Source organism: Nyctereutes procyonoides, unplaced genomic scaffold, assembly GCF_905146905.1.
Source record: "Nyctereutes procyonoides isolate TBG_1078 unplaced genomic scaffold, NYPRO_anot_genome, whole genome shotgun sequence".
Classification (NCBI taxonomy): domain Eukaryota; kingdom Metazoa; phylum Chordata; class Mammalia; order Carnivora; family Canidae; genus Nyctereutes; species Nyctereutes procyonoides.
The window spans coordinates 4,043,501-4,063,388 of record NW_026575142.1 but is presented as its reverse complement, the minus strand read 5'-3'; the positions used below and the strand labels follow the sequence as shown (position 1 = coordinate 4,063,388).

Sequence of the window (19,888 nt, the reverse complement as noted above, 5' to 3'; positions counted from 1 at the left end):
TCCAGGGTTAAGATGTGGACTTCTTAGGTGAGCTACTATTCTACTTTGGGATGATTGAAGATAGTGGAAAGAATTCTTCCTTAAAAAGTTAGAAAGTATATTTAATGGCTTAGAGGTACAAGCAAAGTTAACTATTTTATTTGACTGTTAAAACTAAAAAGGTGAGACTCAGAATAAGGAAAATAGCCTCGCTGTATTCTTTGTTATCAAAATATCTCCGATGTTAAGACCTAAAGAGAACCTCTTGTTTACTTTTTTTTGAACCTCTTGTTTAAAAAATAATAGTCATTTGTTTTAAATGAGTATGAATGATGTGCAAAGTTTTCATTTTAAATAAGGCTTCTTACAAGAAACGTGTTATAATACAAGCTCCATGAGGGCAATGACCCTCAATTTTTGTTTATTGAAATAGTTCAGTACCTAGAACCGTACAGCAAACATAGTAAGTGCTCAAAAATATGGGTGGGATGAATGAAATAATGGACTGAGTGGAGAATAATCAACAATGCCTTATTAAGGAATACTCAAATTTGATATAGAAAAAAATGAAATTAATGTTATTACTAAGATCACTGATAACCATAAATAACTACTGTAATAAAAAAGCCTGGTATAGAACATAGCAAAATTCCTACTCCATGTTTTCACAAAGATGGACTAATATTTGATATTTTGCTATCACTGTTTCTTCAATAATGTCTTTTGTTGGTCCCGTTTTTCAAGTCTTGCTAACTTTGCTTTTGACTTATAAATTATTGTAAGTACAGTATAATCCTCAGCCACTTAGTTTAGGCTTCATATATGTTTATTCGCTTGTTTGTTTTTGGTTATGTTACAGTGTGTAGTGATAAATATTTGATTCATAATCTTTAGCCTATGGTTTTCCATATCCTGGCCTTTAAGATAAACATGCATTGCAAGTCAAATATAAATAATTCATATCCTTATTTATAAAGCTGTTATATGCATAATTTGCCAAATTTTGTACAATGTCTTGATTGTCATGGTGAATTTCATTTTCTAAAGGAAAAATAGATTAAGTGGGGAAAGAAAGTTTTCAGTACTTCTTAATTGGGTTCTGGTAAAGAAATTACCCTAGAACATTAGTTCTGCATTCAGTATTAGATTTCACATTTTAAGAAAAATACTAGTACATTTTAAATAAAACATTGGCATAATTTTTAGAGAGCAACAGGTAATATGGAGAACATATCTATGAAGACATTTCATGAAAAACAATTAAACAGAAGATATTCACCCTGGAAAAAAATGCTTTTGAAAAAGCATAATAACTTTTATTCAAATAGCTGAGGGGCTTTGTGTGTTAGAGGAATCGGACTTTTATTATAGGTAGATCTGCATTAAAATCAATGGGCAAGCACTACCCAAGTCATGGTTTGGTCAAGGGAAACAAAACTTTCTAACTCACTAAGTTCAGAAATTGAATCAAATATAATATGTGTTGTAGTAAGTGCACTATTATAGGAAGAATTCAAGCAGAGCCAGCTACCAAGCCATAAGACATGAAAAGAAATGATAACATTACAGAACATAAAAGTATTTTGTTCCAATAGAGCTTGGAAGCAACGCAAAGCAAAAATTCCACCATCCGTTGCTAATAGCACATGCTAATTAAAAAAAAAAAACCTCATTAAATAATGAAAATGAAAACATATTTTACTCAATTAAATTATTTTCACATGTAAAATATGAATTTATATGCAACATGACAGCATAGTTTATGATTATGTTTTTTTCTTGTTTTGTTCTGTGTATTCTTCTATTCTAAAAAGATATCCACTTTCAATTTCATCCGTCTCCACTCGTGAGGGTTTTATACTCTGCGGCTTCCACATAAAATTCTGCTTCCTTTCCAAAGATATTTGAATTTCTGACCCCTAAGTTTGAGATAAAGGTTGGGAAATGAGAGAAAAGCACAGAGAGAGAGAGATCACATTAAACGGGAGGGGCTGATATGCAGTTTCTAGGAACTGCTCCCTGCGGTCTGTGTGATGTGCTGGCTTGTTTTTTTGTTTGTTTGTTTGTTTGTTTGTTTTGTTTTGTTTTGTTTTAATTTCTTTTTATTGGAGTTCAATTTGCCAACATACAGCTGGCTTGTAATAGGAAAGTCATAGGAACTTTTGTGTAGAGGGATGGAGAGGGAGAAGGAGAGCCAAGAAATGGAGGGGGGGCAGTGCCTGAAAGACAACCTCTGGTGCTAGAGCTATGTCTAGGCAAAGGCTCCTGTGGACCGTTTAACATAAAATTCTGAAAACATTGGCACTAAAGAATCGTGCTTCCTCAGGCAATGATAAGTCTATCAAACAGTGGCCATACAGAATTTAAGATTAGAGGATCTTCCATTTTCTATATATCCTGAAAGCTGCCTGAAAGCTTGGGAAAACAAAAGAATATTAGAATATTAGAAATATTTTGATTTAGAAAACATTTTTTCTAGTTTATTTTAGTTTGTTGTGTTATACACCCAACTTTCACAGTAAGAGCTCATATATATAATATGTATATTATATATAAGATTATATATCATACATAAAGAGATATATAAAGAGAGGGAAAGGCTATTAATATATAGATCTGCTCTGTAGCTGCATGTGTATATATAACTATTCTCTTTTTTTCTTTCTTTAAAGAAAATTTGAGGCACATATTATGTATGTGTGTGTATGTACTCAGATACATGTAGAAACTGAACAATGTTCACTTTGGGAAATGGGATTTGGGAATGGAAAAGTAGAAGGGAAGAGCTTTTAATTTTTTTTTAAAGATTTTGTTTATTTATTCATAAGAGACAAACAGAGAGAGTCAGAGACACAGGCAGAGGGAGAAGCAGGCTCCCTGCAGGGAGCCCTATGTGGGACTCGATCCCAGGACCCCGGGGTCACGCCCTGAGCCGAAGGCAGGCGCTAAAGTGCTGAGCCACCCAGGAGTCCCAAAAGCATTTAATTTTTTTTAAAAGATTTAATTATTTGCTTATTAGAGAGAGAGCCCTAGACAGAGCACAAATGGTAGGAGGGAGGGGGAGGGAGAAACAGACTCCCTGCTGAGTGGGGAGCATGCTTGGGGCTTGATCTCAGGATCCTGAGATCATAACCTGAGCCAAAGGCAGACACTTAGTTGACTGAGCCACCTAGGTGCCCCGAACTTTTAATTTTTATGATAGTCTTCTGTATTCTTTATAATTTGCAATAAGTATGTAGTACTTTGTTATAAACATTAAATATTTGTAAAGTTTCAATAGATAACATCATATGACTTTGTCTATTCTCCTTCCTCTGCCTTGACTACTCCACAAGAACAGGTGTTGTTTTGTGTGTAATTTCTTTCTTGATGCATCTTCGGAGTGGTTGGCATATGACAGGCACTGAATAAATTTTGAATGCCTGACTTATTACTTGATGGATAGGATCGTACTCTAAAAGGGCAGAATGATTTCATTCATGTTTAATGAACATATGGTAATATGCTATTATTAAAAATGGTGATAGCAATGCTTGTTTTTTTTTTCTTTTGATGCTTTATAACATTGCCAGTCTTTTAAAAAGAAATCTATAATATTTTGAAAATTCCTATCATAATGATGAAAATTAAGGAAAATTTCAGTGCCATTATTTACAGATTAATCTCCATCACCTGGGCATTGTGAGAGACAGGGCTTGCCTACTATGTGAAGGGCCCTGAGCCTCACTGTCCTGAAAAATCTGGCCCTGAGATTTTTGACAACAATCTCCAGCTAAAGTTATTCATCAAGTGAGTGTATCTTTAATTCACTGAACTATCAGTTGGCAACTGTAATAATTTCAAGTCCAACTCAATTTTGGAAAACTTGCTCTCCAGTTCATCATCTCTAATATATTGGGAGTCTCAAAAATTAACATGTCCTGGGCCTCTTTCAACCCCTTAGAAACATCTGAATGCCAGATGCCCTGAGAAATCTTTTTTAAACCCTTGTTCTAAGAAGTTATTTATAAATTGTGACAAAATGGGACACCTAGTCTCTAAGTGTTAATTCCTGATGTGTATTATTATCATTTTCTCTATTTATAATATTTTATGTAAGAACCACTAAGTTTAGACTTCCAGCTCTAAATTTAATGATCTTTATCTCTGTCTCTTTTCTTGTTTTAACTATCACTGGAGATACTGTCTAGAGAGAGAATATATGAGAACTCAAATCAAATTTAACAGGCTAGTTTACTGATGAAGCTAGGCACTCTCCTGTATGTGATTCCTTTAATGTTTTACTAAACATTGTTCTCTACATGAACTTGATAAGCATTCGTTCAAATGTAACAGTAAGGTTGAGAGAAAAATGTTGAATATTTTGCTGATTTCCATGTTTGTATTTATGTTAGGTCTACCAAAAAGTGAGGCTGTCACTCCTCCCTGCAGTAGTTACCCTCTGATTTTTTTTTTCTGATTTGTTTTTAAACCACAGAAGACAGAAGCTTTGGCAAATGAATAGAGAAAAATCAAATTGCTCAGTGGCTCTTCATTTCTTTATTAAGATAATGCTGAATAATATCCATGTATTACCAGCATCTTTTTCAGGCTTGTATGGAAATTTGGAATTTTTACCCAGATGAACACTTCTGAACTCTAAATGCTGAGATCTATTTTGTGTTATTAGGAGCATGGAGAGGTATCTCCTTCCCTACTCTATCTGGTGCTACACGAATATTAGGATTTCTAATAAACGTAGTTGTAGGCTCACAATTTTCAGATATGTTAGCATTCCTTACCTAAAAACAACTATCCTAATCTAGTATTTTGATAAAATTCTTTGAAAAAGAAAAATGTTAGTTATGCTAGAGCACTTGGGTACCTTTTGGGAGCAGGGACTATAATACTGTTATGGATGAGTAATCTTATTTGATTAAGCAATAGTAAAATTAGTTTGTTCAGTGTGACTGTGACTGTGATCTTGTTCATCAAAATTAAATGAGATCTGATTATTTTATTACAATTTCCAAAGTAATTCAACCGATACATTTTATTTGAAAATTTTTTCCAAAACCTTAAAAAAAAAAAAAAACCTTTCACAGGCACTGACTGTGATCTAAGCAACTTTGTCTAACAAAGAATAAATAAAAAATGGTTAAAATGTAGTGCCATCATTTGGAAGTAGAATCACAGGCTTTAGACACAAGTGGAAGTTAGCGAAGGAAAGTATGCTTTCATCTGTGCTGTCTCCTTAGGTAGGAGTTATTTATTCAATCAAACCTTTTTAAAATTGAAATAGTCAATTTTCAGTTTATGTAGGCAATACATTAGTGTTTGCTGTTATCTGAGATACCATGTTGGCCTAGTTCTGCTGGCATTTACATGTGTTACTAGGCATTTTCTTTTACTAATATTGATAAAATTTTAGAATACTACTTGGCAAAAAAAAAAAAAAGAAAAAAAAGAGATTATGGTAAATTAAGTACGTATTTGATTGTACTTTTTTCAGTATGCCAGGAAAAGGGAAAATAGTAACGTAACCCCGCTGGAAACACAAGAATAACAGTGAAATAGCTTCAAACAGAGGGGCTGAGGAGTCTTTAGAATTTTTTTATTTTTATTTTTATTTATTTATGATAGTCACACACACAGAGAGAGAGAGAGAGAGAGAGGCAGAGACACAGGCAGAGGGAGAAGCAGGCTCCCTGCACCGGGAACCCGACGTGGGATTCGATCCCGGGTCTCCAGGATCGCGCCCCGGGCCAAAGGCAGGCGCTAAACCGCTGCGTCACCCAGGGATCCCCTGAGGAGTCTTTAAATTTCTGAATGAATGGGATGAAATTAGCTAGAATATAACGACTATGGCGGAGTCACCTGGACATTCTCTTTCCCCATGGGATAAAATGTAATAGAGTAAGAAAGTGCAGAGGTGAGCTCAACAGAAGGAAATTAAATCCCTACCTGAAAAAGTGAAATATTTAAAGTCATACAATATAAAACCAAAACAAGTTAAAACTATCTAAGTGCCATGGGCTGGGTGGTGGGAGGATCAAGCATATTGTCTCTGTGGTTTGGGATTTAGAATCTAAATCCCCACCTGGACACTTTAATCATTGTCTTTGGACTACATGAAATATAGAGCATAAACAGGCCTCTGTATAAAACCAATCTTTTGGAATGTTTAAGCTCTCTATTAAAACAAAAGTCCATCCAAACAGTGTATTTTAGTAGTTTAAAACTAGAACGGAATAGAATCTTTAAAATACAAATCCTGAGAAAAAATAATGCATTAAAACCAAAATTTGGTAAATTATTTAATGCATGTATTGATGACTATATCTCTATATATACATTTAGACATTTTCTGGATATAATATAAATAAAAGTGAAAACAATGTATATGTAAAATATGAATTGCCTCCTAGTAATGTCTGAAGGAACACTGTCACTAGTCCTACTGGTTCATGTGCCATCTGCCTCAATTTGGAGATGGAAATGACAAGTTATACCATTGAAATGTGTCAAAGTGATCATAAAATGAAAATCTGAGAGGTGGAAACAAGCGGAAAGGTCAGTTAATTATACCTTCCTTCAAAGAAGAGAATGCTTTCCATGATATCCATGACCAGTGTTCATCTACAGACGACTAGAACCCTTCCAGTGACAGGAGCAAACGCTTTGAGAGACAGCCCATTCTTCCTTGGAGCTCTAATAGTTACAGGAACACATCACTTTGTTTTGAATTAAAATCTACCTCTGAATAATTACCATCCGTGGAAGTTGCTTTTGTCATCTAAAGCAGCACAGTTGACTGTAGTCCCTATTTCTCATCATAGGACATCAAATATTTGGACATCTGAACCCCTTAAGTCTTGCCTTGTGTAATTGAAACATTTCATCCTTTCTCATGTGTCCTCACGTCACACTGCTTCAAAGCCTTTCACTCTCAAGGCCAATCATATGCTTGAAAAACTATAGCTTATAAGTATCATTCCTGAAAATGATGGCAGAAATCTAAATGAGGCATTTCACATTTAATTGGGCCAGCACAAAGTACTGTGGAGCTGCTGACTATTTAGATTTGAAATTGTTTTTCTATTAATCCTGCTTTTTATTAAATGAGATGTTTTCCTACAAGCATCTTACATTTTCGAAATACACAGAGCTTAATCATGTGCTGCTTCCAGTTTTGTATCTTATTAACAGTTGTTCAATATCCTACATCCTTTAACTTTGTAGCTGTTTCTTTAAATATGACTAAGGAACTTCACATTTGGCATTACTAATCTCAAGTTGCAGATTTGCTATGCGAATCTAGCTTAACAATAGCATTAACAGGATTCACCCTTTAGAAAACTGATTCTGCTAACTCATAGAATAGCTTTCTAGCTCTCTTATAATTGTAAGTTATTCAACATTTAACTAGGGATGTTCTCTAAAAAAAATGTGTTTCTAACTCATATTTGGTTGGTATGATCTGTCACAATCATTCCTGGTTTTGAAACCCCATCTCTTCTGATCAGTGTTTATATCAGTTTTATTATCGAATAGTTTTTGGTTTCATTTCTGTTCCATATAAATAGTTGATTCAAATTTTAATTAAATGATACTAAGGAAAGAGTTCAGTAACATACTTTTAACAATGCGTATAGAAATATTTTTGACAGTCATCATATCTTCCTAGTTATATCAGCAACTATGTAAAGTTTCTCAAGCACACCAGTCAAGAGTGAAATGTTCTCTATGACCTTGCTGAAGTAAAGAGCATCCTTAAACCCATTTTTCAGACCTAAATTCACCTAAAAATGATATTCAATAAATTTTAACAAGATAGTGATTCTTGGTATGTTTTATTTAGTTTATTTATGCAAGTTCCATATAATCATATTATTCTTTTTCTTGTGTTTCCAGAAACCATCTCTTTAGTGTAGTCTAGAATTGTGACAAAATGTATACTTAGATATGTAAACATTCATACACAAAAGATGAACAACCCAAAAATCACAAATAATGAATGGAAATTACTCAAGTGTGAGGTTAGGATTAATAACAAATCTTTTTTTAAAAGGTTTTATTTATTTATTTATGAGAGACACAGAGAGAGAGGCAGGGTCACAGGCAGAGGGAGAAGCAGGCTCCATGCAGGGAGCCCGAAGCGGGACTTGATCCCAGGATCCTGGCATCACGCCCTGAGCCGAAGGCAGATGCTCAACCGCTGAGCCACCCAGGAGTCCCTAATAACAGATCTTTAATTACTAAACTGTTGAGGATGTTCTAGTCAATGGTAGCTTCCCTAGGGTATTTAAATCTGTCCTTGGCTTTCTTCATAGTATCTTGGTTGTAGGTCCTTAAACCACCAAGTACGTTTCTACCTTTGTTTTGATGTGGATTAAAAAAAAAAGTGTCATGCCCTTGTCTCAAAAAAAGTCATTCACAGAGCATTTTATGAGAATGTAACAATTGATGTTTACCTGCACAGCAGTTAAGCACAGCAAACACATTCTGTTAGATGCATCGCCTTACTCAACAGGCAAAAAAGTGACCTCCTAGAGCACAGCCGTATAGAAGAGCTCGTTGGCATCCGTCAACACAGAGATCTACCTGGATGCTCTGAGTTCTACAGGATGACCTGAAGCTATGTTTGTACCGTAGCTTTAGGTATGTAGTTGCCACATTCACAATTCAGTTCTTGGCCTATAGAATCTGTCAAATAGGGTGAATTTTAAACCTCCAGAGATTCCAAATTTCCTAGGAAAAGGTTCTTGCTATTTTCAATTATGACAGAAACCTCAAAAGTTCTCTTCCATGCTAAAGGGGGATTCTCTTTTTAAAATCTATATATATATGGTTTATGATATTTTCACATAAGTGTATGCATTTCTTTTATATAGAATATTTTATTGTTTGAAATATTTAGTCCTGTGGTATAAAAATCGAGAAACAGGCAAAGGCATATTCATGGCATATACTTTTTCTCTTCACAGCCTCAGATTTCCTTCACTATGTTTTATAATATATCACATATCCACAAAAAGAAAACATGGATTAAAGACCTGACTATTAGAGCAAAAACTGTAAAATTCTTAGAAAAACCACGGACTTAAATTTTCATGGCAACGGGTTGGGCAGTGACTTTTATAGTTGCGACATCAAAAGTATAGGTGATAAAAGAAAAAATAGATAAACTGGACTTCATAAAAGTTTTTTTAAAGTTTTGTTTTTCAAAAATTATCAGCAAAAAATGTGAAGAGATGGGCAGCCTGGTGGCTCAGCGGTTTAGCGCCACCTTCAGCCCAGGGCCTGATCCTGGAGACCGGGGATCCAGTCCCGTGTCAGGCTCCCTGCATGGAGCCTGCTTCTCCCTCTGCCTGTGTCTCTGCCTCTCTCTCTCTCACTGTCTCTCATAAAATCTTTAAAATTTAAAGATTTAATTAAAATTTAAATTTAATCTTTAAAATTAAATTTAATTAAAATTTAAATAAAATCTTTTAAAAATGTGAAGAGACAACCTATAATAGAGAAGAAAGCATTTGTATATCATATCTGATAAAAGATTTGGATTGAGGATGTAGAAATAATAATAAAAAGACCAATTCAAAATTGACAAAAGCTTTGAATAGACATTTCTCCACAGAATATATTGGAATGATCAGTATCCATGGAAAGATGCTCGACCTCATTAATTATTAGGAAAATTCAAATCAAAACCACAGTGAAATACTACTTCAGACTTAACTAGCATGTGTATGATAAAAACAAACAATAACAAGGGTTATGCAGAGAAATTAGAACCTTCATCACTGCTAGTGGGAATGTAAAATAGTGTCACCAGTCTAGATATAATTTGGCAGCTTTTTAAATAAATTACACAAAAATGTAAAATAGGATCCGGCGATTCTAATTCTAGGTATCTACCCAAATAAACTGTCAACATATCTCTGAATAAAGATTTGTATGCAAATGTCCGTAGCAGCATTTATTCAAAATAGCCAAGAGTGCAAACAATTCAAATGTTCATGCACTTGAACATGGACAAACACAAATATTATTCTAACGACCACATATTCTATGATTTCATTTAAAAGAAGATCCAGAAAAGGCAAATATTTAACAACAAAAAATAGATTTGACAATAGTGGATGCCCCTGGCTGGGAGCATAAGTGGGGATTGGCTGCAATGGGCATTAGAGATCTTTTTGAAAATGATGATATGACCTAAAACTGGATTGTGCTGATGGTTGCATACCTTGGTAAGTTTATTAAAAATCTTGAATTATACAGTTAAAACGGGGGAATTTGGGATCCCTGGGTGGCGCAGTGGTTTGGCGCCTGCCTTTGGCCCAGGGCACGATCCTGGAGACCCGGGATCGGATCCCACGTCGGGCTCCCGGTGCATGGAGCCTGCTTCTCCCTCTGCCTGTGTCTCTACCTCTCTCTCTCATGTGTGCCTATCATAAATAAAAAATAATAATAAATAAAAATTAAAAAAAAACTGGGAAATTTTATGGTATATAAATTATACCTTAATGAAATTGTTTTAAAAACTCACAACTTTAGCATTAAGAGTTTTCTCAAATCAGCGAGAAAGGGTTATCTGGGTGGTTCAGTGGTTGAACATCTGTCTTCAGCTCAGGGCATGATCCCGGGGTCCTGGGATCAAGTCCTGCATCAGGCTCCCTGAGGGGAGTCTGCTTCTCCCTCTGCCTGTGTCTGCCTCTCTCTCTCTCTCTGTGTCTCTCATAACTAACTAAATAAAATCTTTTAAAAAAAATCAGCAAGAAAAAAATGAATGTCCTACTGGAAAATGGTGGTCAGAATGGAAGACATATGTAGGCAATATGCATATGTGGACACATTCAATTTCAATAGTTAGGTAAATTAAGACATAATTTGTTTCATTTCATTTTGCTTTGTATTTACTATTCTGTCAATAAGAATAGAATTAGATATAAGACCATGAGGATAAAGCTCTACACAGGGCAAACTTATTCTGTAGAAGAAAATAGTAAGTAATTCAGGCTATAATAGACACAATAAATATATATACATCTCTGTCATAACTATGGTAAAAGAAACCAGAACGACTATGTAAACCAATGAGTGTTGCTGTGTTCCAAAAGAACTTTACTTACACGTGGTGGCCAACCACATGTGGCCCAGGGGCCACGGTTTACTTGACACTCTCACAAAAGAAACATGGAGCTTTGAATTGTCGTTTCAGAAGACATACTTAAATTCCATTTGTAAATTTTTCTCCCAAGGTGAAAAAAAATCAGAGTAAATAATTAGAATATATATATAAGTATACGCATATAATACGTTATATAATTATAATTTATATACCTATAATTAATTTTTGTTGATTACATAAATGCATAGAGTGAAACTATACAGTTAAATGTATATTTATGCAAATCAATATTTATTAGCTTGGAAATACAGTCAACATATATTAAAAGAAAAAAATCTGTTGCATGGATTGTAATGATTCCATTTTGTGAAATTATATGTGTACATAGCTATGCATCATTGTATACCTATACTTTCATAGGAGCAAGTCTAGAAATACGTACTTTTAATTTTTTTAATTTTTATTTATTTATGATAGTCACAGAGAGAGAGAGAGGCAGAGGGAGAAGCAGGCTCCATGCACCGGGAGCCCGACGTGGGATCCGATCCCGGGTCTCCAGGATCGCGCCCTGGGCCAAAGGCAGGCGCCAAACCGCTGCGCCACCCAGGGATCCCCCGTACTTTTAATTTTTAACAGTGTTCTTATTTGTTGGTATGATTTCTGATAATTAAATGTCTTAAAGATTGTATTTCCTGTTTTATCTTTCTCTAGTGAATCTATAAAGCAATGCTTAAAATGAAGTGTTAAAAATCTGTATTGGCACATTCTCTTTAATAATTAAAAACATAAAAATCTGTTCTTAATATACTGATTTGAAGTTTCTAGTTAATTAAACTTTTATGAATACTCACTACATCGCTACGAGAAAGTACTTATCAACTACATTAAATAAAGTGCATAGCACATTACTTCAAAATCGGTTAATTAAATATTCAAATCCATGTCTGAAGTTGAAATATGACTGATTAGAGACAATCAATTTTTAAAGCCATTTGAAAAATCCTAATGGTTGATTCTTTGTAAAATTGACCTGGATCACTAAGTTATACACTTTTAATTATAGCAACAAACATATTCCTGCTGCATATTATTTTGTACAATCATTCATTAATTTCCCCTACTATCTTTCAAATGTCATTTGAACTGCTACATAAGCTTCAGAGTCTAAATCATTTTAATTGCTAAATTTCCTTCTCAGGACTACTTAAAAATAAAAAGGCAATTCAGGCAATTAATCTGCCAGTGAAAAAACAACACAGATAAAAGCCTTGATTAGCTAGAAGCCACCTTATCAGACACTTCAGTTAACTATAATTTTGGGAACACATCAATTTTAGGAGAAAAAGGAAGGACAAATTTTAGATTTAGAAACAAAGTAAACAAAATCTCCTAAAACAAAGCTTTGGAAAACCTACTTCTTTGCCCTTAAAAGCAAAGTTTATCATTTAAACCCTTTTAATTCCTTTTTACCAAGACTCAGAGGAAAATGAGACCTTAAAGTGCCCTTCTACTGCTACTTATTCAAGTTATATTTCCACTTCTTGATCTGGTCCTTTGTCACTCCGTGATTGAACTTTCAACCATACCACGTGTTGCGTAGCATTGTTCCTTTTATTATTTTCTCCTTTTTCACTTGTCAGCCTGAATAAAGAGATAAACAAGTCTGAATCCCCAGAAATTGAGTTTATTTGGGAATGGCAGAGAAATTGCAATTGGAGAAATGGATGGTACAGCAAGCTAGAGGCGAGTCCGTTGAGGGCAAGTCCGTTGGGTGGGCTGTGTTTATTTTGGGAAAGGAGTGCTAAGAGGAGGGAAGTGCAGCCGGAATCCAAGTAGTAGGCTCATTGGCTTGAGAATGGGGATGACTTCTTGGCCATGTTCATTGGTCAGGAGATAAGTCTCAAACTTCTATAAATGAGGCATTGACAGGAAATTAGTCTTTCGGTTAAGTGTGAGAATCTCCATCTCCCATTCCCCCTGCACCAGTTTAAGTTGATGTCCTTTGACACACTTAATGTCCTTTACCCTTATCTCTTAAGAGCTCGAGAAAGTGCTGACTTCAAAACCTAAGTTCTCCAACTATTCAACTGCATGTGTCTTCCCCGCTTCATTACTTTGTATTTTTATTGTTCTCTACCCTGAAATCTGTCTTCTTTCCAACCATTATTCTAAAATCTTTCCTAGGTCCTATACCACCTCTCAAAAGCACAGTCAATGCAAAAACATGGGGTCTTTATTAAGAAAAACTTGATTTCTCCAGCGATGTTAATACAAGCTCAGGCAAGCTGTTTAACCTCTCTCCATCGTAGTTTCATCTTTAAGAATTATAGCTCTCATTGCTTTTTTGTAGACAAGTTTGAAAAATTGAGAATAAGGGATGTGAAGTAGCTACCGAAAAATTTCACATTTTTAGGACAGGTATGGAACAAATAGTAAATATTATTTTAAATGTGTTCGGTTTACAAACATCTGGGGATGACTTCTTCATCTACTAAACACACTATTTTTAACGCATTTTCTCACCTTTGCATTTTGTTATCAAATTATGTTACCCTAATCTTGCAAGCGATTATTGAATCTACCGGGCTCCCCCTCAAAACTAGCAGTATCATTACTCAACCTTTCAAAAGCTGCCTATCAGCTTTGTATCACTCTCCCAAATCTTTAGCACCACCCAGAGACATTTGTTATGAGTTTCCAGACTATCCCACATCTTCACCTCAAATCGCCTCCATTGCAATGGGCTGCTCTTAGTTTCTTGATTATGACAGTGCTTCTTTTCCATGCTGCCTGGAATCTGCTCATTCTCTCTCATTCTCTCTCTCTCTCTCTCTCTCTCTCTCTCTCTCTCCCTCTCACCCCCCCTCACTGCTTTCACACCTTGTTTCAGAATTGAATTTGCATACCATGTTAGTTGTAATAAGCCTTCCCTGAACCCTGAGACAAAATTACCCCCTTTATAATAACCCCTGTAACTTGAATATATCTGATTTCCGATTTTGCATTACAACATTGCATTATATTTAATGTTTTCCTCTTCCTGACTTTTTATTTTTATTTTTTTGTGTTTTTTTTTAAAGATTTTATTTATGAGAGAGAGAGAGAGAGAGAGAGAGAGAGAGAGAGAGAGAGAGAGAGAGATTGAGAGGCAGAGACACAGGCAGAGGGAGAAGCAGACTCCATGCAGGGAGCCCGACATGGGACTCGATCCTGGGTCTCCAGGATCACACCCTGGGCTGAAGGCAGGTGCTAAACCGCTGAGCCACCCGGGCTGCCCTCTCAATCTCTTGATTGACTTTTTAAACTGTAAATGCACGGATGTACTGTCTTGGCTCCTTCATGGATAAGTCCAGGTAGGAGTCCCCCAACAAATGTTCTTTGAGAGAAGTAACAAATCATTTTATATTCCAGTCATTTCCAATGTGCTGTATGAATTTATGTTAAAAACTACGATACTGAAGTAATGGAATATTCTAAAAAAATAATAATTTGGGTTTTCCTTGTTTATATGATGAGATATTTGCCTTAACCCCAACTGTTCAGAGTAACCAGAAGATTGCACATTTTCAGACTTAGTGAAAAAATGCAAACAGACATTGCTGGGATTGGCACAATAAGAATAATAAGATGTTATGTAAAAAGTACAGAAATGTATCACTTTCAGTTGAAATGGCTCAAAAAACAGCTCAAACTGATAATTTCCTACAGTTTCTAAGTGTGGATTTAAATAAGTGGACAAAATTCTTTGGATCAGTATTTTTTTATCTTTCTACAATTTCCCAAGTTTAAAAAGTTTAACAAGCTTCTTAGTGACAAAGTATGTGATGAGTTTCTACATTGTAAGATTCTATGCTTCTCATACAGGAATGAGAAGAACATCTCCCTCAAAACCAACTTCTGTGTTACCCTGAAACAATTCTGATGCTGTGTTCCTTCTGAAGAAATTTTATTATCCACCAGGAAGATGACAGAAAATTATTAACTTCTCTTGAGTGATCTTAGCCTATAGTTCTGGTGTTAAGGTGGGCCTTTGTGAAATACAGAATAAGGGGGACAGTTGAAGCACATATGGGGTGGGCCAGAGGGGAAATAAAGTCACACCGTCTGGGACGTTGAAATTCATCTATTATCTGGAAGAAATACCAAGAGTGATTTTATAAATAGTGAAATAATAGAGAAATAATAATAGATTAAGGAAATAATTCTAACTCTATGATCCAAAATCTGGAAGAGAGGCAGGAGATGAGGTATAAAGTTATCAGAGGGCGTTTAAGGCATTGACTGCGGGATCTCTCCAAGCACTTTTCGTGCACTAATCTACACACTTCCCTCACTTTACTGCAAACTCTAAGGTCTCATCTTGGTTTTTAAGGTGAAGACAGGTTTTAATAGGACACACATGTGCTCCGCTTTTAATCCCCACTCACTCAATCTACTGTGGCGTTGTCTTTTCCTATGATATCTCTACGCACAGAGTCTCCCTTCTTGCTTAGAATGCTCTTTTTTGGCTTCCCTCCCCCAGGGCCCCAGGACTGAGCTTGGTTAACTCCTCCTGTTCCTTCAAACACATAAAAGGCAACTCTAACCTCTAATCAGGTCAGAACCTCCCGTGAAGCCTCAAAGCATCATCTCTGCTCCCCTTCATATACTTGCTGCAGAAACAATTTACATTTGTTTGTGTGGTTATTTGATCAGTGTTTTTCTCTCAATTTCACTGCCACACACTGGAACGGGGATTGTGTCTGTTTTCACTCGGTTGTGTTTCTGCATGTTTATAATCAGGGTTGCCAGATTTAACAAATGACATTACAGGATGCCCAGTTAAATCAGGATTTCTGATAAATAATGAATACTGGCTTTTTTTGTTTTGTTCGTTTTGTTTTGTTTTAGTATAAATCTACATGCGGCATACTTACATCAAAAATACTATTAAAGTCTTTATCTGAAATTAATTTTAACTAGGTTAATTATAATTAAAATTAATTGTATATTATGTAAATATAATATATAATAAATAATATAATATAAATATACATAATAAATATAATATAATACATATAACATGTAATACATATAATAAAATATATAATAAATTCATTAAATATATGATACATATAATAAAATATAGACTAAATATAATATATAATAAATAAAATATATTATATTTATATAATATATATACAAAACATGTGACCCATTTTTAGTAGCCTTTGTCAGATATATGTGAGATATATTTTGGGTGTCTGAATGTGTCCTGGATAAATGTTTAGGACAATCGACATGCCAGTGTTTGCCAGGCTGTAGCTTTAATTTTCCTCTTCACGTGGTTTCTTGAAGTGTGGCCATCATGATAACTGATAGCCTTAGCTTCCTTCACAGCCTTTGGCTTTATACAGAGTAGTTTCATCTCTTGAAATTATGTGTTTTCCAATGGCTGTCCTCCTTGGAATGGTCACATGCTCTCCATACACCACTTTCAACCCTTGCCAGTTATTTTACACCCGGATGCTTTCATCCCTAGAAAGAACTGTCTTATGCAATAGACACATTATGGACAAAGCATATGGCCTATCCCCATTTCAAAGGACCCCTGAATGCTTATGACTCGAGAAAAATATAAAAGTAGGAGAGGAAAGTTGTAAATTCAAAACTTTAAAAAATGTCTAATTAAATGACTAAAAAAGCATTTCGGTTTCATTAATTATTAAATTTAACATGAATAAGAACAATCTGCCGCTACATTTGAAAACTAGGTGTATGAAAGATAGTGGCAGAGACATCGTGGTCCATCATGTTTTAGAGCCCACGTAAGAAATAAAAAGGTAATTTCAATTCTTAACTAAAATTTAAAAGTAACGTGGATATGTATGTATTTGATTTGTTTATGCTATAGAACGCTGTCTTTAAAAGCTAGGGGGCCTATAAAGATCTTAAAAGAAGCTAAACTTGTATCTACAGGTCAGAGTTTGAGAACTTTCATAACACTTTTAGAAAATAAAGTTAAAAAAAAAAAGAAAAGAAAGTTGAAAGAAAATACTTAGGAGTAATGGTTATGAGCTCTGGCTACCAGTGCAGTCTTTGATACCTTAAAGCCAACAGTACTTTTATACTGCTCCTGATGTAACATATTCCACTGGATTCTAGTTTCTCTGACTGGGTCTCTATTGTCTCTTGCTCCTGTCAATGGCTTGGCCTAATATTCCAGTTTTATTGGAAATTGTTTAGTTTTTGTCTATTTTTCCTACTGGGTCCAGGAGTATTGTTCCTAACTTGCCCCACAGTGAAAGATTTATATAATGCTAAATGTCTACATACGAATTCTAATTTTTAAAACACATCTTATTCACAGACTCATGGTAGAAACTCAAGCATTTTGTCAATAAATAAAGAATATATTTTAATATCTAATTCAGTCCACATTGATTTATATGTTCTATTATTTTACTTTGGTTCTTGGAAACCAACAACATGACTGTAATTACTACCTACCATCTATTGTGTACTTTCTGGATATTATGTTCTTCCTGTCAATGAAGATTTCCCCCAAGAAAACAGCTGAGATGGGTCAGCCACCTTGGTGTTTGCGCCACGCCAGTAAATAGATAAAGTTCCAGACCTCTTCCGTTGGTGCTGAAATGGGTCATGCCTGGCTGTGTCTCAAGATATGTCATATTCCATGGAACTAGTCTCCTGAAGACATTTTGAAATTATCTTTTCAGAGTCAACATAAGATAGCAGATGGATAATCTGCTTGAAGGCAGCTGAGGTCATATATCATTAGGCATCAGGGAAATTCTATATGTAACCAAACATCTGCATTTGCAAAACAGAGCTGAAAGCTTTCCAAAAAAATTCTCAAAGCCTAATTTCTTGCCAATTTAACATCTGAAAAATGTAGAAAAGGTAATCATGAAAACAGAGTCAGTGAATTTTTGAGCTGAAAGGGCCCTCAGAGATCAGGTTTTCCAACTCAATAATTCCACAGATGGAAAAACAGAGCCAAGAGAAGTTAAGCATTTCACCTAAGTTCACAGAACTAGTTAGTGACTGACAAAAGTGGGACTGAAGTGCAAGTGCTTTATTACCCCGCAGCCACCCTCAGTCTATCCAATTGATTAAATACTGGGCTCATTATATATTGTGGACATTAAGGCTGCACTCTAAATATAATACCAAAGTTCTCAATCAATTTTAACAAAGTCCCCGTAATCATATTGGAAAAATGGCAGTCAAAATTATCTTTCATAGATGCCCAGAGAATGCTTTCTCCTGAAGGAAATAATATCAATTAGAATAACAAGATCTTTATAAAATGAATGTTCCCATTTGCAGAATTAAATATTTAGAACTTCCCAGAAATGCACTGGCATGATGCACATGTTTACATATTTTCTCTGCAGTTTATAAGAATATCCTAAGTTTTGAGGAAATGTGAAAAGGGGGTTCATTTGTATCATCCCTGGGAACTAAGCTATAACTTTTTTTAAATGCCAGAAACTATGAAGAATTTTTGATAGATAGAGGTTAGATGTGGCTCAGGACAGCTTGATAAATTATCTTCCTGTAATAGTATGGCTTAATGGGAAAGCAGAGGAGACAATGGGCCACTGGGGATTTGGTAAAATGAGGCAAGGGCTGACAAATGGATTGGTAAATTTGATTCGAGGCTTTTGGATTTCGTTTTGCTTTGGTTCTTTGGTTTTGTTCCAGTGGTTTTTAACACAGGTGTTCCAGTGCTAGGGCATCGCTGATGGAAAGATGCAGTTGACGTTTGTGCTCAAGATACTGGAAATCTGTCAATACTGACACTGACAATAGTCCTACTTAACAAAAATCTGCCCCATGTTCTGCATATCTCACGCTTGGAACGTGTCACTAATTATTCATGTAGGTAAAACTGATTTATTAGTAGCTGAGACTAGAACTTTCACTTCATCTTACTCATAAATATGAAGTATTGTTTTTTTTGTTTTTGTTTTTGTTTTTTTTTATGAAGTATTATTGAATAGTTTTAGCCCTCACTCTATTTTTCCGGTAATGTTATTACTGTGGAGATCAAGAAAAGATACCTTTCAGGGGAGAGAATGGGTCATTCCTCATTTTGGAAACTATGTCTTGTAATATTTGAATGGCCTAAGTCATAGAATTATTTCAACCTACCCTCATAGCGAGTGCATTCACTATGGTTCTACATTCAGATACAAGCATCTAACTGCTTCAGTATTTCTACTGGTATAATCATCTTCAAGATGCATTTATTAAAAATAGGTTATTAGAAACCATTTCCCTTTAATATCACCTTTATATTACATGTAGGGCATCATATTGGTTCTTTTGACATGTATATAGTCACAATTCCAAATTGAATTCAATACGGTCAAGGGGAATCATAGAATATTTTCTTAAAGCTGGAGCACTGTGTGCTACCAGGTGTGAGCTCCTGTTTTTGTCGCTGTTCTAGAGAACGAGAAGACGTTGTTGTTGGGTTCAGGAGCCCCAAAAGAGACTAAAGAATGACCTGTGTCCTCTGCAGTGCCAACAGCAATAGCAGGACATGCTGCTCTAGATCCAGCATCACTGGCTCAAATGCAAACAGAGGCCAAACAGGTACTGGGTGGGCAGTTGTGGGGTGGGGTGGGGGGGCTTTGGCAAGTAGAAGATATTAGGAATGCCGCCCTATTCCGAGGACATAGCCACCCATCTCTAGCTGATTGATTATTTCTCTTAACAGTAATAATTTATTTTGGTGAAGACGTTGATGTGCCCCCAGAATACAGCTTCAAGGAAGGTCTTGGG

General features: G+C 35.3%; 1 long non-coding RNA gene across 1 annotated transcript in view; it reads left to right on the top strand.

Annotated features, from left to right (window-relative positions):
* LOC129498741 (uncharacterized) overlaps positions 1–19,583 on the top strand; it is a 221,363-nt gene extending 201,780 nt beyond the window's left edge. The window contains exon 4 of the long non-coding RNA XR_008662193.1: positions 19,554–19,583. This is a non-coding gene — a long non-coding RNA (uncharacterized LOC129498741). The remainder of the gene's footprint in view (positions 1–19,553) is intronic.
* The last annotated feature ends 305 nt before the right edge of the window (positions 19,584–19,888 follow it).